This window comes from Littorina saxatilis, linkage group LG3, assembly GCF_037325665.1.
Source record: "Littorina saxatilis isolate snail1 linkage group LG3, US_GU_Lsax_2.0, whole genome shotgun sequence".
Lineage (NCBI taxonomy): Eukaryota > Metazoa > Mollusca > Gastropoda > Littorinimorpha > Littorinidae > Littorina > Littorina saxatilis.
In genome coordinates, this window is record NC_090247.1 from 62,562,197 (window position 1) to 62,581,861 (window position 19,665).

The 19,665-nt window shown below is 40.2% G+C and overlaps 1 protein-coding gene and 1 long non-coding RNA gene across 2 annotated transcripts in view; both read left to right on the top strand.

Moving 5' to 3' along the window:
- LOC138962889 (uncharacterized) overlaps nt 1-19,665 on the top strand; it is a 104,870-nt gene that overhangs the window by 4,900 nt on the left and 80,305 nt on the right. The gene's annotated exons all lie outside the window — the stretch shown is intronic.
- Nucleotides 1,024-4,070, top strand: LOC138962888 (uncharacterized). The gene is made up of 3 exons (XR_011454628.1): nt 1,024-1,799; nt 2,588-2,678; nt 3,261-4,070. It is a non-coding gene; the product is annotated as an uncharacterized lncRNA (long non-coding RNA).

The window sequence follows — 19,665 nt, forward strand, 5'->3', positions numbered from 1 at the left end:
GTCTTTTAACAGAAATATTAGCGAAAAACATATGGGAGATAACTCTGTATTCTTATTTAGACTCACCTTTTCATATCTGAATTTCTGTCGATTTTGTGTGATTGGTACTTGACGTTTTTGACAGGGCGATTTTCGGGATACCCTTACTTAGGCGACTGTCACGTGACACCTAGCTATACAAGAAATCTTTGATCCGGAAAGTGTGTTAGAAAGCCAAGTGAAGGGCCTTTGATAGCATATAAGGTTTGAAGGAGATGACATGGGAATGAGTTTTTTAGTTGGGGTATGAAAATGGGTGCTAAAATAAGTGCAGAGTTTATGTGCATTTTTGTTAAACCATGAAGCACACGGATGGTTGTGGTTAGTTGCCAGGTTCCATGCTGGCAAGGCACTATCGAACGCGCGTGTGTCACAGGGAAAGAGGGTAGACATTTTTGCACAGAGATTATTATATCCCGTTTACATTTTTATTTTAAGTGATCAAATAAAACTATTTCTCACGATGGAATTCATAGACATTAAGCTTTCATAAAACATATAGTTATCGAGTATGCAAAAAAACACCGGTGCCATTAAGTACCTTTACCAGGTGACTTTTCTCAGGTTAGCCGCACTACCAATACGAGGTGTGGGCACTTACAAGATAGTTTACGGTACTGATATTATTAACTCAATTATTATATTATTTAATTAAGGCAATGCCGGTGAGGCAGAAAATTATAAACTTGGAGAATACATGGAATAACCTAGTTTTTTTTAAGTGACTTATAAAAATAAATGAAAACAAGACCAAGCGAAGCACACACACACACCCACACACCCACCCACCCACACACACACACACACAAACACACACACACACACACACACACACACACACACACACACACACAAACAGAGACACACACATACACAGACATACATGTATACACACACAAACCAGAAGGAGTGAGAGCGAGAGAAAACAAGAGGCGAAGCCTTCAAGGCTCACGTAAGAAATAGACAAACAGTATATTAACACCAAACACTGTACAAAAGGAAGACGTGGAACTTGCGAAGAAAATGCGAAAAAGTGTTTGTGGGTTATCGTCCCTAGTCACATGCTGGCGGCGAAAACAAAATGGCGGATCGCGTAGGTACCGATCGCGTGCGTGGTGGTGGTAAATTGTGCTCGGCTTTTTGTTGCAAGAACGCCCGTTGCAAACAGAGCTGCTTCGGGAAAACTTTCCACAAGTTCCCTAAAGAAGAAAAAAGGTGGGTTGTGCAGTGATTATTTCATCAGGTTTACCTTCTTCAGAATGAGAATGAATGCAATGGCTCGAGTCAACTCACTCAGTAGACTACAGCGTCAGCGAGTACTTACGACTGTGAGTGTGAGTCAGCAGTCAGTACAAAACAACAGTTTACACTTGATGACAAACTACCCGTGGGCATATTTGCCGAAACCTTTATCAAACCTTGCTTACGGGAAAACTACAGTACAAAGGTACATCACTCATCCGTTTTGCGTTCAGGCAGAGCGTTAGATTTAGACTGAAGATCTGATTTAGCTTTTTTTGTCTTTCCTTTTTGCTTAGTTTAACAATAACATTGTTGTTTTTATTGTCAAACTAGGTGCAGAATATGGATGCAATTCACAAGGCGAGAGGACTTTGAAAAGCTGCAGCCAGCTGATGTTCAAGGTCTCAAGCTTTGTACTGATCACTTTGAGGCCAACCAGTAAAACAATCCTGCAGAGAGGATCACTTGTGTGGAATGCTGTCCCGACATTGTTTGCAGTGCCCAATCCACCACCGAAGGTTATTTATTTATTGGTTTTAGGTTTTTGCAAATCAAAGAAGCACACTAATAAATGCAGGTTGAGTAATGACAAGTTTGAGGCTGATGTAAGAATTGAAAAAAAACAGCATTGTTCCCATCAAATAATGCCTGTTTGCATTTAGCGCAAAATAATGATAAGGCCAACCAAAAAAAGTTACTTATTTTGGATCGACGTCTTGATTATGATGATATGATGAACTTATTTTGCCAAAAAACAGCCCCAAATGGCAAAAAAAGTATAGGGTCGGCGTCAACAACAAAAAAGTTGTATGTTTCTGGTCACCTGACCCTACCTATGTTTTCCCGATGACCCTAGACTTTTGTTTTTGCATTTTCAAAAATAAAAGGGGTATTCGAAAATCACTTGTTTTCCTGTTTTTCAACAAAATAAGTTAAAAAGATGGTTTAAAAAAAAAAGTTTAGAAAAAAAATCTCCACCTTTAGTCATGTTAGGCCACAAAAAAAGTCTGTTAAAGGTAACATAGGCCCCCCCAAAATAGCGTCGGTAGGTCGGCTTTTTATTTTTGTATTTTAGCCATCTGAATATTTTAATTTTATTTTTTAATGCCCCCAAAAAGTCTAGGGCCGGTGGGAAAAAAATAGGGTCGGTCCGGATATCGTAAACAGATTATTTTTTGTTTTGCCTTACCAGAAACATACACTTTTTTGTGTGGCCTAAGACCAATGCCATGAAATTGGGAGAATTGTTTCATTGGGACTGGGTGTTGGTTGTGAGTTTGTCAGTTAAAGAGCTGTGCATTTGCAGGTTGCTAGTGGGAGGAAGCCACCATCGCAAAGGGTAGCTACAAATGAAGCCAGCACCGACTTGTCGCCTGATGCACAAATTGTTCAACCAGGTAAGAGATTTTTAACCATGAAGAACACCCTGACATCAAAAAATGTTTAAACCCATCCATTACATAGTTGATAATTGCTGTATAGGGTGACGGGCGCTGTGGCGGGGTGGTAAGACGTCGGTCTATTAACTCGGAAGGTCGAGGGTTCGAATCCCGGTCGCGGCCGCCTGGTGGGTTAAGTGTGGAGATGTTTCCGATCTCCCAGGTCAACTTATGTGCAGACCTGCTAGTGACTTATCCCCCTTCATGTGTACACGCAAGCACAAGACCAAGTACGCACGAAAAAGATCCTGTAATCCATGTCAGAGTTCGGTGGGTTTTAGAAACACAAAAATACCCCGCATGCTTCCTCCGAAAGCGGCGTATGGCTGCCTAAATGGCGGGGTAAAAACGGTCATACACGTAAAATTCCACTTGTGCAAAAAAATGAGTGCGTGTGAAAGTTTCAGCCCACGAACGCAGAAGAAGAAGAAGAAGAAGAAGCTGTATAGGGCGGATGCATGGATGGATGAAATTGTACCTGTAGTTCCCACACGTAAAGATGTTATTTTATGTGTTTTGTGTGTGTGTTTTCTTTTTTAGATGACATTCAGGCGATCCTGGAGGACATAGGATGTAAAGCATCAAAGTCGTCATCCTCCCCATCCCCTCGTGAAGCGGAACTTTGGCAGAAGGTCAACAAACTGAGGAGCAAGGTTTTCCGATTAGAAAAGAAAACGATGGAACCCCGTGTAAAACGAGCGAGTAAATTAGCCAAGCCTCCCAAGAAAGACTTTGTAATAGAACAGTTGTCTCATATATTATCAGGCGAGGCGAGCTATTTTGCCATTTATGCCTGTTACATATTTACCGGTTATCTGCTGCTGTGTCCAATCCTGGCAGAGACGGGAACGCATGTTACCAAGGAGCCGAAGGAGAGTCAATGAGATGAGAGAATGTGATTAACAATTGCCAGCTCTCTCCGTACAAAGAGGGTCCAAAGTTGTATCAAAATATAGATGGTCGGCAATTCAAAATAAAAAAAGACAATAGACAAAACATGTACTTCGGCTCATAGAGCCTTCTTTAATTTTTGACTCATTAAGTCCATGCTCCGAGAGTCCTTTTTTTAATTTTGAATTGCCTACCATCTATATTTTTATACATTTTCAAAAAGATTCAACAGTCACCTTCCGTTATTCTTGAACTTGGCTATCCCAGCCTTACCTCAACATTCGATATTCCTGTGATATTTTTGACGTAAAATCAATTTTTACTGTAAAACTCTTCGGCAAGAGGATTGGTCCAAGCAAACAAATAATAAACTTGTTAAGATTTTTCCTGATATTTCCGATCAATTGCCTATGGTTTTATTTAGCTAAAAGATTCAAACGTTAATATGTAAGCGCCTAGGGCTATATCTAGATTAGGCGCATAAAAATGATCACAATAATAATAATAATAATAAAACGTCACACCTATGACTCATGGCTATTTTTAAGGGGGGAGTAGCATCCCTGGTGTGTTGTTTGTGATGTACCTTTTAGTCTGTTTACAGTAACATAGGCACACAAAAAGAGGGTCGGTAGGTCGGCTTTTCTTAATTTTTTTTTTATAACCATCTTTTTAAATTATTTTGCAAAAAAACAGGAACAAAATTGATTTTTTGTTTTTTTTTCTTTTTCTCAAAATGCCCCCCAAAAAGTCTAGGGTTGGCGGGGGGAAAATAGGGTTGGTCGGAATACCGTAAACAGACTATTTTGCTTTGTTTTGCCTAAGCAATGACTAACAAACTTTCTTTAGGGTCTGACATTGTATATACTATACAATTTTTGGGGTATTAACTAAATACATGTATACAGTTTTTGATTCCTTTTATACTTTTTCACAAATTAGCTCCCCTCCCCCCCCTTTTCTTTTTGTAGTCTGCCCTGGGGGCGGGAGGTCTCCCAATTTCGGTTTCTAGGGTCGCCTTATGCTTCCATATGAGCTGAGAACTTAATTTAAAATGGGCCTCGATTTTTTTTTATTTGTATTTTGTAATTGTGCCTTTGTCCAGTCACATGATTTCACTTTGTACTTAAAAACTTGGCACTGTCATCATTTATTGCTATTTATTGTTCAGTTGTTCAGTATTTATTGCTATTGGGCATCAGTTGTTCAGTTGCCCTGTTTCGAATGAGCCATGCATGCATTATGGATGTGTTTAGCGAATTGGGATACCTAAAGCAATGTAAAAGAAACAATGTGAAGCAAACATATAGCACCAAATAAAATAACCGAATCAGAATGGAAACTTCTTCAGTGTGTGTGTGTGTGTGTGTGTGTGTGTGTGTGTGTGTTTGCTGTTTTAAATACCGAAAATGTGAAAATAAAGCAAGTCACAGCATGAGAAAGATCGACTGTACTAGTCATGACAAAGCAGGAGACAGCCTGGTCAGCATGTAGAAAAGGGGAATAACTCGTATTTAGCCATTCTCATTTCTAAGCATGCCCAATGAGGAAGTTATCCTTCTTCCCATTGTAGTTTCTTTGTTAACACAAACTCCTCAATCACTCCGTCACACATACACACACACACACACACAGTAAGCATAGGTGACACTGTGCAAGAAAGCGAGACACTAGATCTAGATCTGTCTGTCTGCATGTAGCCTACTTACAGGGACACGACTAAGAGTAATACCGAATATTCTGGACTCGCAACGAAATATACAAACAAATGACAATGAACAACGCTTCGACCTAATGGTCTTCAACAGGTTAAAAAAAAAAATGAAAACAACAATACAAATATCAAAACGACTTATCAGAGAAGATGATGTCCTCCAAGCGCAAAAGAAGGGGGAAAGGGAGATAAATCAAAAAGTAAAATGAGCAATGAAAAATGAAACCAAAACGAAACAAACCAGAATAATAACGCTTGAAGGGCCTGAAGTTGAAAGAAAGAAAGAGAGAGAGAGAGACAGACAGAGAGAGAAAAAGAGAGAGAGAAAGAGAGAGAGAGAGAGAGACAGAGAACAAGAACAAGAACAAGAACAAGAACATCATTTATTCTTCAGGCCTCTAGCCCCTAGAATAGGGTCGTTACAAACAAAAATACAAGTCAAATGTACATACAGCGGCAAAGCAACACGAAGATACAAAACTAAACACATACAGCGGCAAAGCAACAAAGATACAAAACTAAACGTACACGGTAAAGTAATACAGTCACAATCAGTCGTCTTGAGCTATGTTTTCAGTAAACTCGAGGCGAGTTTTTAGAGCAATAAACAAGTAAATGCTTAATCTACGAATATCAGATGATGAGCCGTTGCGGAGAATATTCACAAAATTTAATGAGTTATATCTTGTATTTAGAAACTTAGCCCTGGCGTTTGCATACAATGGACAATCAAATACAAAGTGCTTTTCGTCTTCCACAACATCACAGAGCTTGCATAAAATATTCCTGTCCCTTCCAAATGTTCTTCTAAAACACGAAGCTCCAATAGGCAACACACCCAGACGCAATTTGGTCAAACAATCGCGGAAACATTTTTTGTCAATGAAATCAAAGTACTTCTCACTTTCAAAAACTGTTTTGAATAATCGGTAGTTTTGATAAATGTCATTACTTATAATGGAACCATTCCATTCCTGCAAATACATATCAGCCATTCTCTGTTTAAATAAAGAAATAAATGTTTTTTCACACCCCACCCCTTAATTGTTGCAACCAAACATATCCAAACCCCGTGCTAAACAATGTATTCTTTACATGTGTTGCCCAGCATGTTTTACCTCGCTCGTCCAGGTTTTTTAACATTAAGTATGCCTGTCTGGGAATTCTGGATATATCTAGTGTCAACAGCTTCAGCCAATATTTTATGCACCTTACTGCACTGTTGATGTACAGACTCTGTAACAGAGGGTAGCGTCCCAGTTCTCCATACACAAACTTGGATACTTTAAGAGGAACACTTAAGAACCTTTTGCATGCAAGTGTGTGAACCTTTTCTATATTGTCTAATCTTTGGAGACCCCACATTTCGGAAGAGTACATTAATATGGATTGCACCTGGGAATCGAAAATTTTGAAAAAAAAACTTTTGGAGATATATCATTCAGTTTTCTAATGTGTCTAACGTGTTCTGTTCACACACTACATTCAGTCCACCTACCTGCAAGGGTCAAGTCCCAAGAAATATGTCTCTGTATTCCTATCGTATCACTCTACTCCTGTTTTGTTTTCTTTCACATACATTTTCCCTTCTTTTTTGACGAGTTTCTGGACAGCAAACTCAAAACAAATTCTTTTCATCACAAAAGCGATCTTTGGAATTGACTGACGTAGTCCGAAAGAATTCATGCATCAACTTACGTCACGTATCCGACGTCATCACTTCGCATACCTTATGGTCTCGGTATTTCGTTGGTACTTCATAATTATTTCCTACTTGTAAAATGACCCTCAAAGCTAACCGAGACTAGTTGAGGCTGTATCAATGCGCCTCGCCAGCAGGTTGTTAATGGCTTTTTTAGCGAGTGACTATCGACAATAATGTGACCCTCCACCACGAAATGAGTCGCATGTCACCTCGCGCGGTTCTGTGCTAGGCTTAATACAAGTCTGGGGAGTGTCTGGTAACAGTGCGAGGGTCACCTTTAGTCACAGGTTTATAATTCAAACAGTTTTCGCTCTTTTCTAAAACGGTTTTCACCACTGCATTGAGCATACAAAACTCCTTAGGAAAATTTACAAATATGAAAATCATGCAACGGTGACATGCGACTCATTCCGTGGTGGAGTGTCACAATTAGTTATCGGTAATTTTTAATGAGTTGGGGCATTCTGACCAATCACAGGATCTGTTTCATTAAAACGCAAACTCGATTGAATTACAATTAATGTTATAAGTCACTTCAATAATTAAGCTTTCCTAGAAAATGTAGTTATTCCATGATTGTATTCTCCAAGTTTAATTTTACAGCATGACATTGCTTATCTAAGATTGGAAGGAACAGCAAGGCTGTTCCGTAATAAATTGGTATTTAGATCAATTAGATCAAAATAATCATAAACGTACTTAAGGTATCGCAGAAATAGACTCATAATTTAATGTCTAGCATAATTACATGTTTTGCAAAAATACCATTAAATTTTCAAGTATATTCAGTCCATATCACTGTCACATTGATTCCAGAAAACATGACCAGTTTTGTATATTGTTTGTGTAATGTTACTCTTTGTTGAGTCAATCAATTTGACACACATTCAAACAAAGCATGTTCTAATAATTGCACAAGCAAAACAAAAATCCATGGGAGACAATTCTCCGCTTCACAAATCGCACTCTTAATAAAAGCTAACCTTTCCAAGAATAAAGTTATGAATTATTTTGTGATTTTCTCAAAGAATGTTCTAAATGTAGATCGTTATGCCTGCATTTTATTGCGTGCAAAATGTTCATTATTCTTCCGTTTCGGCTCCAGATCAATCATCTAAGGGGAGTAACTCTGTATTGACACGTGCACTTGAAGACTTGGTGACGTGTACTATCAGTGGCCTTGATGCAGTGGTGCGGGATTTCCCGTTTTTCTCTTCTTGTCGTATTTGTCGTGTCGTTGGTCGGGTAATGCGGTACGATTATAGACTTGCTACAGGGAAGACAATACTGAGTGCTACAATCTTGGCAGTTGAATTATCAGTGAGTTTTAGAGGAGCACGACTATAAGGCCAAACAAAAAAGTTGTATGTTTCTACAAAAAATAGGGTAGGTAGGTAGGATTTTTTTTTTTTGTTTTTTTTGTCCCCCTTGTGTCGTCTGCCGTCTGTTACTTTCGTTTTGACGCTTTTTTTTCTTTTTTTCTTTTACAAATGCAATAAAAAAAAAAGTCGAAGGTCGGCGGAAAAAAACTAGGTAGGGTCGGGTGACCAGAAATTAACATACAACTTTTTTTGTGTGTGTGCCTAAGGCGGGTGGGTGATTCTGTGATCACCTTACATCTTAGTGTGTAGGTTGGGATAGAGGTATGTGTCTGGGTGGGTGATTCTGTGTTCACCTTACATCTTAGTGTATAGGTTGGGATAGAGGTGTTTGTGTCTGGGTGGGTGATTCTGTGTTCACCTTACATCTTAGTGTGTAGGTTGGGATAGAGGTATGTGTCTGTGTCTGGGTGGGTGATTCTGTGTTCACCTTACATCTTAGTGTGTAGGTTGGGATAGAGGTATGTGTCTGGGTGGGTGATTCTGTGTTCACCTTACATCTTAGTGTGTAGGTTGGGATAGAGGTATGTGTCTGTGTGTGGGTGGGTGATTCTGTGTTCACCTTACATCTTAGTGTGTAGGTTGGGATAGAGGTATGTGTCTGTGTGGGGGTGGGTGATTCTGTGTTCACCTTACATCTTAGTGTGTAGGTTGGGATAGAGGTATGTGTCTGTGTCTGGGTGGGTGATTCTGTGTTCACCTTACATCTTAGTGTGTAGGTTGGGATTGAGGTATGTGTCTGTGTCTGGGTGGGTGATTCTGTGTTCACCTTACATCTTAGTGTGAAGGTTGGGATAGAGGTATGTGTCTGTGTCTGGGTGGGTGATTCTGTGTTCACCTTACATCTTAGTGTGTAGGTTGGGATAGAGGTGCCTGTGTCTGGGTGGGTGATTCTGTGTTCACCTTACATCTTAGTGTGTAGGTTGGGATAGAGGTGTTTGTGTCTCAGTGGGTGGGTGATTCTGTGTTCACCTTACATCTCAGTGTGTAGGTTGGAATAGAGGTATTTGTCTGTGTCTGGGTGGGTGATTCTGTGTTCACCTTACATCTTAGTGTGTAGGTTGGGATAGAGGTGTTTGTGTCTGGGTGGGTGATTCTGTGTTCACCTTACATCTTAGTGTGTAGGTTGGGATAGAGGTATGTGTCTGTGTCTGGGTGGGTGATTCTGTGTTCACCTTGCATCTTAGTGTGTAGGTTGGGATAGAGGTGTTTGTGTCTGGGTGGGTGATTCTGTGTTCACCTTACATCTTAGTGTGTAGGTTGGGATAGAGGTTTGTGTCTGTGTCTGGGTGGGTGATTCTGTGTTCACCTTACATCTTTGTGTGTAGGTTGGGATAGAGGTATTTGTCTGGGTGGGTGATTCTGTGTTCACCTTACATCTTAGTGTGTAGGTTGGGATAGAGGTATGTGTTTGTGTCTGGGTGGGTGATTCTGTGTTCACCTTACATCTTAGTGTGTAGGTTGGGATAGAGGTATGTGTCTGTGTGTGGGTGGGTGATTCTGTGTTCACCTTACATCTTAGTGTGTAGGTTGGGATAGAGGTATGTGTCTGTGTGTGGGTGGGTGATTCTGTGTTCACCTTACATCTTAGTGTGTAGGTTGGGATAGAGGTATGTGTCTGTGTCTGGGTGGGTGATTCTGTGTTCACCTTACATCTTAGTGTGTAGGTTGGGATAGAGGTATGTGTGTGGGTGGGTGATTCTGTGTTCACCTTACATCTTAGTGTGTAGGTTGGGATAGAGGTATGTGTCTGTGTGTGGGTGGGTGATTCTGTGTTCACCTTACATCTTAGTGTGTAGGTTGGGATAGAGGTATGTGTCTGTGTCTGGGTGGGTGATTCTGTGTTCACCTTACATCTTAGTGTGTAGGTTGGGATAGAGGTATGTGTCTGTGTCTGGGTGGGTGATTCTGTGTTCACCTTACATCTTAGTGTGTAGGTTGGGATAGAGGTATGTGTCTGGGTGGGTGATTCTGTGTTCACCTTACATCTTAGTGTGTAGGTTGGGATAGAGGTATGTGTCTGTGTGTGGGTGGGTGATTCTGTGTTCACCTTACATCTTAGTGTGTAGGTTGGGATAGAGGTGCCTGTGTCTGGGTGGGTGATTCTGTGTTCACCTTACATCTTAGTGTGTAGGTTGGGATAGAGGTGTTTGTGTCTCAGTGGGTGGGTGATTCTGTGTTCACCTTACATCTCAGTGTGTAGGTTGGAATAGAGGTATTTGTCTGTGTCTGAGTAGGAGATGGATTTCCATCTTTTATCTCTGTGAGTAATGAGGTAGATATTTGGTAGTGTCTGGGTAGAAAATGTATTTCCATCTTGTATCTTTGTGAGTATAAGCGGGTAGATATTTTGAATTGTCTGGATGGGAAATGTATTTCCATCTTATATCTTTGTGAGTTTAAGCGGGTAGATATTAGGCTATATGATGTTTGATGGGTTGGTGACAGTCCAGCTTTTTTGTCGGTCCGAGGGGGAGCATATCGTTTTTTGTTTCATATTTATAAAATATGAAACAAAAGTCGATATGCCCCCCGAGGACCGACAAAAAAGCTGGTCTGACAACAAACCTCCAAACATCGTTTTTGTCATCATTTTGGTAGTGAGCAAATAAGTGCACAATCAACACAGGGAGCCATGCTTTGAAACACGAGTATCGTTTTGATAACCACACGAGTTCCGTTTTGATAATCACTGGCAATCAAAGCTGGCGTGTGAAAGCAACTTTCTGTGTTTTTCAGTTTATAAAATGTTGGGATGAATATGTCAGGTTTGAGGATGCACAGTTCTGTAGGTTCATCTCGGTATTCCACCTCCTCGGCTTTCATTTCTAAATATTAAGCTTATTAGTGATCGAATGTGGAAGCTACGTTGGGTCAATGGTCACAGAAGATTTGCGTCGTGCAGCGAAGGAAAGAATCGCGATCTTGTTTCCGACTCAGTGCCTCTTTGTTTTTCATTAGACTTATCATTCTGCTTGCTCGGCTTTGTTAGATGTTTGCATGTCTTGTTGCTATTTTCTTTGCTTTTATTATTATTTCTTATTTACGCTTCGTTTATCGATACAACGTCTTGTGCACGGGTCAAAATGTGTGTGTCAGGGTCACAAGTTTGACTTGAACTTGACGTTCGTGTTTCTCCGAACGTCTGTGTATCGAAACACAGATACACGCACTACATGACTTTGTAAGAAGACAAAACATATCGGTAGGTTTCATTCGTTTGTGATGAATTTATGACCTTTCGTGAAGTAGTTTTTTTTTTAACTTTTTACTTTTGCCAGTTTGCCAGTTCGTTTGTGGAACTTTGCAAAGCAGTGTCGTGTCGTCTGTTTAGGTCTGGGGAAACGCCAATGAAAAGAGCCGAAGAATCCCCGAGCGTTTCTATTGGGTTTGCTTTTGATTATCCATGTATAACCTGCTTCCTGCAACTATGGTAACCGGGGATTTATTGCCTGGGGAACATGAGATTTATTTCCCAGGCGCCTGTGAATGAAAACTCGTGAAAATTATGACAATACCTGCTATTCAGACTTTGTCGTGTGACAGACGTTTTCTTCCACACGAGATTACGTTGATTGTCTAACGAAGCCGTCAGGCTGAGTTAGACATCAGCTAATCGAGTGTGGAAGAAAACTCTGTCACACGACCAAGTCGGAATAGCATTTATGTCTCACAGCTTCAACAGAGGAGAGAACAAACACGTTTTGCGTACTCAAGCTTGACAAACCTAAACACAGAAGCAGCCATTGAATGACGTCTCGGTATATGTGAATGACGTCACAGTCATCGTCACAGTCTGAATCTTTTGAAGCATGATCGCATTCTTCATGACGTCTTTCTGTGTCTGCATCCGCGAAATGTTTTTTTTTCCCGGGGTCTTTGTCATCTATGTTCAGAACTCTATCCTTATAGTTTCAGACTAACAGGCCTCCTGAGCGAGCCACTTTCCAAGTCCAGCTAAATTCGCGTATGCGGGAAACAGTACTGTCGTCTGGGATGCCGTTCTCAGTATTCTCAGCGTTGAAGAATTTGTAAAGAGAAGAAACGATAACTGAGCAGGAAAAATAAAAGTCGTGTGTGCATTTTGGGGCTTTTGGAGGGACGATTTCGAGTTTGAATCCGTTCTTGCACATGCTCCAAAGCGTGTAACATACAATCTTGCACACGTTTGCTTTAGTAGTGGCAAAGAAGGAAAGCGTGTGACATTTTGAATTGTCTGGATGGGAAATGTATTTCCATCTTATATCTTTGTGAGTAAGCGGGTAGATATTTTGAATTGTCTGGGTGGGAAATGTCTCTGCATAGTATTTGTGTTACTGTGTTTGCAAGTTTTTAGGTAATTGGAATGTTTATTTTTATTTTTTATATTTTTTGGCCAAGCACATCATTGTGGGGCTTTTATAGTTTTAACCAAAAACATGCATCCGTCTACAATGTATCATCATTCATCCTTCAACATTTATAATAAATATGTAAATGGCAAGTATACAAGACATTTATTAACAACATTACATAACAGACAGACGGACATATAACATACCGTTCGCCTACAAGTAAAGCCGGAGCATAGCTTTAAATGCAGATTACAATACTGATAAAAAGAAAGTTTGCAAGAACTTTACACTGAAATAAAGCTTCGGACATGTTTTTCATGTTCACGTGTAGAGGAAGATGATTCAGTACGTGTGATGCACGTTTTGCGGTAGTATGGGAACAGATCTACTGCCCCGTTAAAAACTTAACATTTAAGATTCTATCTTAAAAGTTGTTATGTCGTTCCACGGAAGGTAGTCAGAGTTGTTATGTACTTATTATATAGTTACAGTTAAAAAACAGTTTGTAAATTTACATTGACAAATAACAAAATCAAAAGGTAAAATTCATCTAAAGATAGAGTTATCAAATGGATAATGTGTATTTTGTGCGTATAACAATAGTATCTTGTAAGTTTGGATCATTGGATATAGAGTTTGCGAACAATTTACAAGAAATCCCGCTTACAACATTAAAAGCTATGTGAGATAACTCTGTAGTATTCCAATCCACAAACTCTACCATTTTTCATGCAAATCATCTTACTTACAGATCAAGACATACACGACATGTACGATATTTGATATACATTCTTTTTGTTACCATTACTTTTTCTACAAAAAGAACGTATCTTATTATCGTATGAATGTGCCGTTACGTTCAATACTAAACTTTGGTGTTGGTCTGACCCACAAAGGGTAGTTACTCTGCATATAAACCTTAGCAGTTGTCAGACAAGTTGTCTTCCGTTGGCTTTATTATGGGGGCGAGGACGCCCCCATTCTATACGGATAGTTTCGAGGTTGACCATGGGCAGCGCCATTTTGTTGTGAAATACGTCATCAGTTTGTGTACACAGGAAGTTGTGACATCCGTCACCCTATGGGAGGGGTGACGTCAAAATTGTTCATCTGTAGAAAGTTGTGAAATCCGTCACCCTATGGGAGGGGTGACGTCAAAATTGGTCATCACAGAGTTTGTGTAACACAGGAAGTTGTGAAATACGTCACCCTATGGGAGGGGTGACGTCAAAATTGTTCAACAAAAACATGATATGTCGCATTGTGCAGGGTCAACTGCAACAAACTCAAACCGAGCCATTCATACCTAGCTGTATTTGAGTGACTTATATACCCGACATTTTTATTTCTTATTTTTAGCACAGGTGTAGGAAAAATCATGAACCAAAATGTTATTTATTTTCTAATTTAACATTTTTTTTACAAATATGACCATGGTCTTTTAAACATACAGTGACATTAAACATTGTTATGTTAAAAAAAAGAAAAAAGAAAAAAAGCTTTTGTGCACAAATCAGAAAATACATTGTACATTTTACCTACAGGCCAAACCGTGAGTGTCTGTGGCAAAGCCCGACCCAGGAAATTGCACTGATTTTATATTTAGATCAGAGAGAAATTGTCAAGAACAGGCGCTTGCATTTGGATGTGTCCAATGATAGTAGGTTTGGTTGTGATCAATCAGAATAATGTAGGAATAAAAATGTATGACAGTTTAGTATGATGACATGTAATTCACATATGCTGAAATATGATATTATACATCATGTAATATTATTATGGCTGTTGCCATGACCATGAAACCCAACAAAGGTTTAATGTAATGTAATTCAAAATACCAAAACCGAGCACCTATTAATCTCGTCTTTGCGCGTGAAGATTGAGGCCGTCTGCCAGCAGCGGTTAGGTCATACAGTGGAACCCCTCTCTAGCGACCTTTAAAATGTTGACAAAAATCGGTCCTTGTGGAGGGGGGTCCTTACAGAGGGAGGGGGGCGGAGTCAGGGGGCCACAAAGAAAGTCAGATTTAAAAAAAAAAAAAGAAAACAGAGAAGTTTGAGTTGCTGACGACCGTTCTCTCTGAAAGCAAACTGCTTCGATTTCATGTTTGTCCTTGGTGTCCACCAGTTCTGGTGCATGTACTACCCTGGCCAAGTTTCCTCTCAAGACATCAAAGAGACCGCCCCAGTATACTCTACAGCCTCTGGGCGAACCACCTCTCATAGCTAAAACTGGGTCAATGACCCCTGGGAAGAAGGTCAGTGTCTATAAAATTTTACTCCTAGGCCTGCGGCCAGGGGGGGGGGAGTATACCGGTACCATTTGAGAATCAGACCAAATGAGAATTGAACCATTTGAGAACATCCTTTTTTTTCAATCACTACATCGAAGGCCTGCGGCCCGGGGTTCACAAGGGTTGGTTTGTTTGTTTGTTTCAAACCCACACCCATATACACACATTTCCCATTTAAACCATTTGTCGGCCCCCTGTCGATATTTATCGACTAAGTTCCTTGTGTAGTGTGTTGCGGGGTTTTTCGTTTCTTCGCTTTCTGCCGTATTGACGAAACACGAACCATCGCGAGCAGCTTTTCTGCTCAACGTAAAAATACACTATTATGTCTTGAAAAAAAAAAAGACAGCTGCTTATCTTTTCTTTCCCATGTGAAAATATGAACAAAACAAAACCTTCGTTCATGACAGGCTGAATGACAATCCCGAAAGGCTAAGTCTGGCGAGACTCTCCGCTTAAAAAACTGGTTTGCGAGTTTGTACTGTTAACATGGGCAGCGATTTTGATTTGACTGTCTTGCTACCGACTAGAATCTCGCTTGAAAGTTGGTCACAAGTTGGTCACAAGTTGGTCTCAAGTTGGTCACAAGTTGGTCACAAGTTGGTCTCAAGTTGGTCACAAGTTGGTCACAAGTTGGTCTCAAGTTGGTCACAAGTTGGTCACAAGTTGGTCTCAAGTCTGCCAAGAAGAGAACTTAACTGACACGAGACAACACTAAGCTTAGTTGAGATAATTACAGATGAGCACCACCTGGGTAACATTTCCATTCTCTTTGATATATAACAGGATTCATTCGTACGAAGTACTATGAATCGTCCAAAGATTGACAAGTTAATTTGGTTTCTTGTAACTTGATGTTATCGGTTTTCTGAATTTAAATGTATAAGTAGTAAGTACTAAAATTATTGATAATACTTTACATAAAAGTAATAGTAGTACACAACAAATTTGATACCTAATTTTGTTCTTACATATTTTATACTTTAAGTGTACCACAAGCAATTGATGATATAAGAACTTGTTAGACTAAAAATTCCATAATCGAATAATCCTTCTTCTTACGGTCTCACTAAAAAAAATATGAAATGTTTAAACAAGGGAAGTAACTCAGATGATTTCTCAGTCTTTTTTTCCGTCTGCCAAGGCGGTTTGTCGCACTGCTTGTGAGCAGCTCTGATTTTTCCTGGTGTACAGTGTAACAGTTGTTCCTCAATAGTTCAGTTGAACCTGAATTCAAAGAACCAAAACAATGGTTGTGTCTGATGACATTCCACCGACAACTGAGGCTATTGGACATGCGACGGGCGTGGGGTCACAAACTGCCGCAAGTTCGTACCTGCTATTCAGACTTGGTCGTGTGACAGACTGCGTTTTCTTCGTTGTTGTCTGACGAAGCCGTCAGGCTGGTGCGCGAAACGTTTGTTTTTCCAGGTTTATTTGTCTCATAATTATGTAGCCTACATGTGCACAACATGTCACACGCTTTCCTTCTTTGCCACTACTAAAGCAAACCAAAGCTAACGTCTGACAGTGTTTCAACAGTATCCTTTCATCAACTATAACTCTGTAGCACCCATGTGTGAACATGTGTCACAGCTGCTTCCCTTGAGTAAAGATGTCTCTTTATTCAATGATCGCGGCGCTTTTGTGTTAGTCAGTGCGTGTGTGTGTGTGTGTGTGTGTGTGTGTGTGTGAGTGTGTGTGTGTGTGTGTGTTAGTGTGTGTGTGTGTCTGTGTGTGTGTGTGCCGTGTGTGTGTGTGTGTGTGTGTGTGTGTGTGCAACACAAAAATGTAGTTATAAACAGTATATTGGCTGAAATATCTTCTGGGGGTGATTTTATTTAAATGAAATGTCATTAGATTATGCACCGGAAGATACTTAACGTCAAAAGCAAAGCAGTACATCAATCGTACTGCTCTCCGTTTCGTAATTACAATGTAATCGTTAATATTTAGAACTTTAGTGCTACTAACGTTCAGTCAAATTATTTCTTAGCCTTTTTAAGTCTGCCAAGTTTTGTCGCACTGTTTCCCGAGACCGTCGAGGATCGCTGTCACTGCTGCTTGTGAGCGGCCCTGATTTCATGCCAACTATATTATTTCTGGTGTGTGTGTGTGTGTTTGTGTGTCTGTGTGTGTGTGTGTGTGTGTGTGTGTATGTGTGTGTGTGTGTTTGTGTGTGTGTGTATGTGTCAGTGTGTGCGCGTGCGTGCGTGCGTGTGTGTGTACAATATGCTGTACCTGTTTATGACTGACAGAAATAATATACATTTGATTGAGGATGAAGATTTGGTGTGGATGATTAATGATCAATTATTTTTTATAATGATTTTGCTGGAGATAAGAGGTAAATGTATCTCCTACGCCTCACATAAAAAAAGAGAAAGGGATAGGAAAGAAAGAGAAATCCTTGCGGAGATTGTATGTTTGGAGAATTCGGTGAATGAAAGTAATGTACAGTTGTTAGAACAGAAGAAGCGAGATTTGTGTGAAGTGCGGCAGAAGCGAGTTGATGGTATTATTGTGAGATCACGTGCCAGGTGGATTTGTGATGGTGAGAAGAATACCAATTATTTTTGTAACCTGGAAAAAAGGAATTATGTGCAAAAAGCAATGTGTTTTGTACAGACTGAGAACGGGGATGTTATACAAGTCATGATAGTGACCTTATATCAAACGGTAATCAGGTCAAGTGTTTTTATGAAGAATTGTATTCCACAAGAGACACACATTTGGTAAATGAATCGATTGATGAAAACTTAGAACACCAAGTACTTTCCAATGAAGAAAGAGATTGTTTGGAAGGGAAAATTACCATGCAAGAAATGATGGCAGTTATCAAACGGTTAAATAACGACGAAAGCCCTGGTTCAGATGGGTATACAGCTGAGTTTTTTAAGTTCTTTTTTAAAGATCTCTGTTCTTTTCTTTTGAGGCACACCCCCGTTGGTCAAAGGGAAATAACCATTCTCACTGCCACCAACTGAGAAGGTTATTTCCCTTTGTCGCTTTGACGGGGGTGTTTTTCCTATCGGAGGAATTTCTTGTTATGGTAAGTTTGCAAAGGATTGGTGTTTATACAAGGTTGTCGTCACCAAAACTGAGACTGGTCTTTTTTGCACAGAATCAAATGACGACATTTATAACAAATGACGTCATTATCAAGATTGGTACATGACGTATTATTGTGCATAATTTCTTTGTGATCCGTTGTGTTTTCGTAAAGATACAGTGTATTTAGTCATGTAAGCGAGAGACACTGGCCTAAAAAATGGCGGCAAAAAGCACATTTTCAGAGAAGGATTTTCGATCCTACATCAAAATAAGAACGGCACTTGGTAAAACGGCCGGTGACATACTTGAAGAGCTGAGAACTGTAAGCCCTGGCACAGCACCTCGCGCGACAGTTTTTCGGTGGGCAAAGCATTTCTCAACAGGGAAAACGTCTGTGGAAGATGCAAGGGGAAAAGTGAAGAAACCACCTGTAACCGACAATAAAATGGTGTCCCATGTGCAACGGTTAGTTGATGAAGATCCCCGAGTGAGCAGTCATTTTATCGCCGAAACACTGGACATTTCGTCGTCGTCTGTCTTGAGAATTTTAAAACACAAACTTGGATACACAAAGGTGTGCGCGCGATGGGTACCACATTTCCTCACTGAAGAGAACAAGAGGTGTAGGGTTACGTTTGCCCAACGGCTACTCAAGATATACGACGGATGTGATCAAAAACGCTTGGATGAGATCGTGACTGGAGACGAAACTTGGGTGTACTTCTTTGAGCCAAAAAGAAAAGCTCAAAACAAAGCATGGATAAAAAAAAGGTGCCAATGCCCCTCGGATCGTGCGAAAAAGTCGCTCCGGCAAGAAGGTTTTATACACAATATTTTAAAACACAAAGGGCGTCATTTTTCAAAAACCACGCAAAAAGGCAGAAGCATCACTGGGGTGTACTACAAGGAAAAAGTTCTTGCTGGCATCGTTCGTTACTACAAGAGAGCCAGACCAACTACAGGATTGAAAGGGATCAAATTACTTCATGATAACGCACCTGCTCACAAATCCAAGGTGGTGAAAGAGTACCTGGAGGAAGAAAACTTTGAAACTTTGCCACATCCTCCCTACTCTCCTGATCTTGCACCCTGTGACTTTTTTTTGTTTCCTCATCTGAAAAGACAATTGGCTGGGCGTCGATTTGACAGTCGATCAGCCCTCGGATCGGCTGTTATCCAGTGTCTGAACCAGGTGCCAAAAAACGACTTCAAACGGTCATTTCTTGACTGGGTCCAACGACTTAAACTGTGTGTAGCCGCTAAGGGAGAATACTTCGAGGGTTTGAAATAAAAAACAACTGCATCATCTAAAGATTTCCCGGTTTTTGAGACCAGTCTCAGTCTTGGTGACGACAACCTTGTATATAGACACTTTTTTCATTGATGCCATAGGATAATTGTATTGATTGATTTCGTATGAACATTTTTAAATGTGATGCCCCCTGACCCATTTATTCATAACATGTTATACAGTACTTGTATGCCGATAATTAAACCCCATGTTTACTTGGAAGCTAAAGTGTGACCATCGTCCCCACCTACCCCCCTCCCCCTCCCCTCCCCCAACCTCAGTTG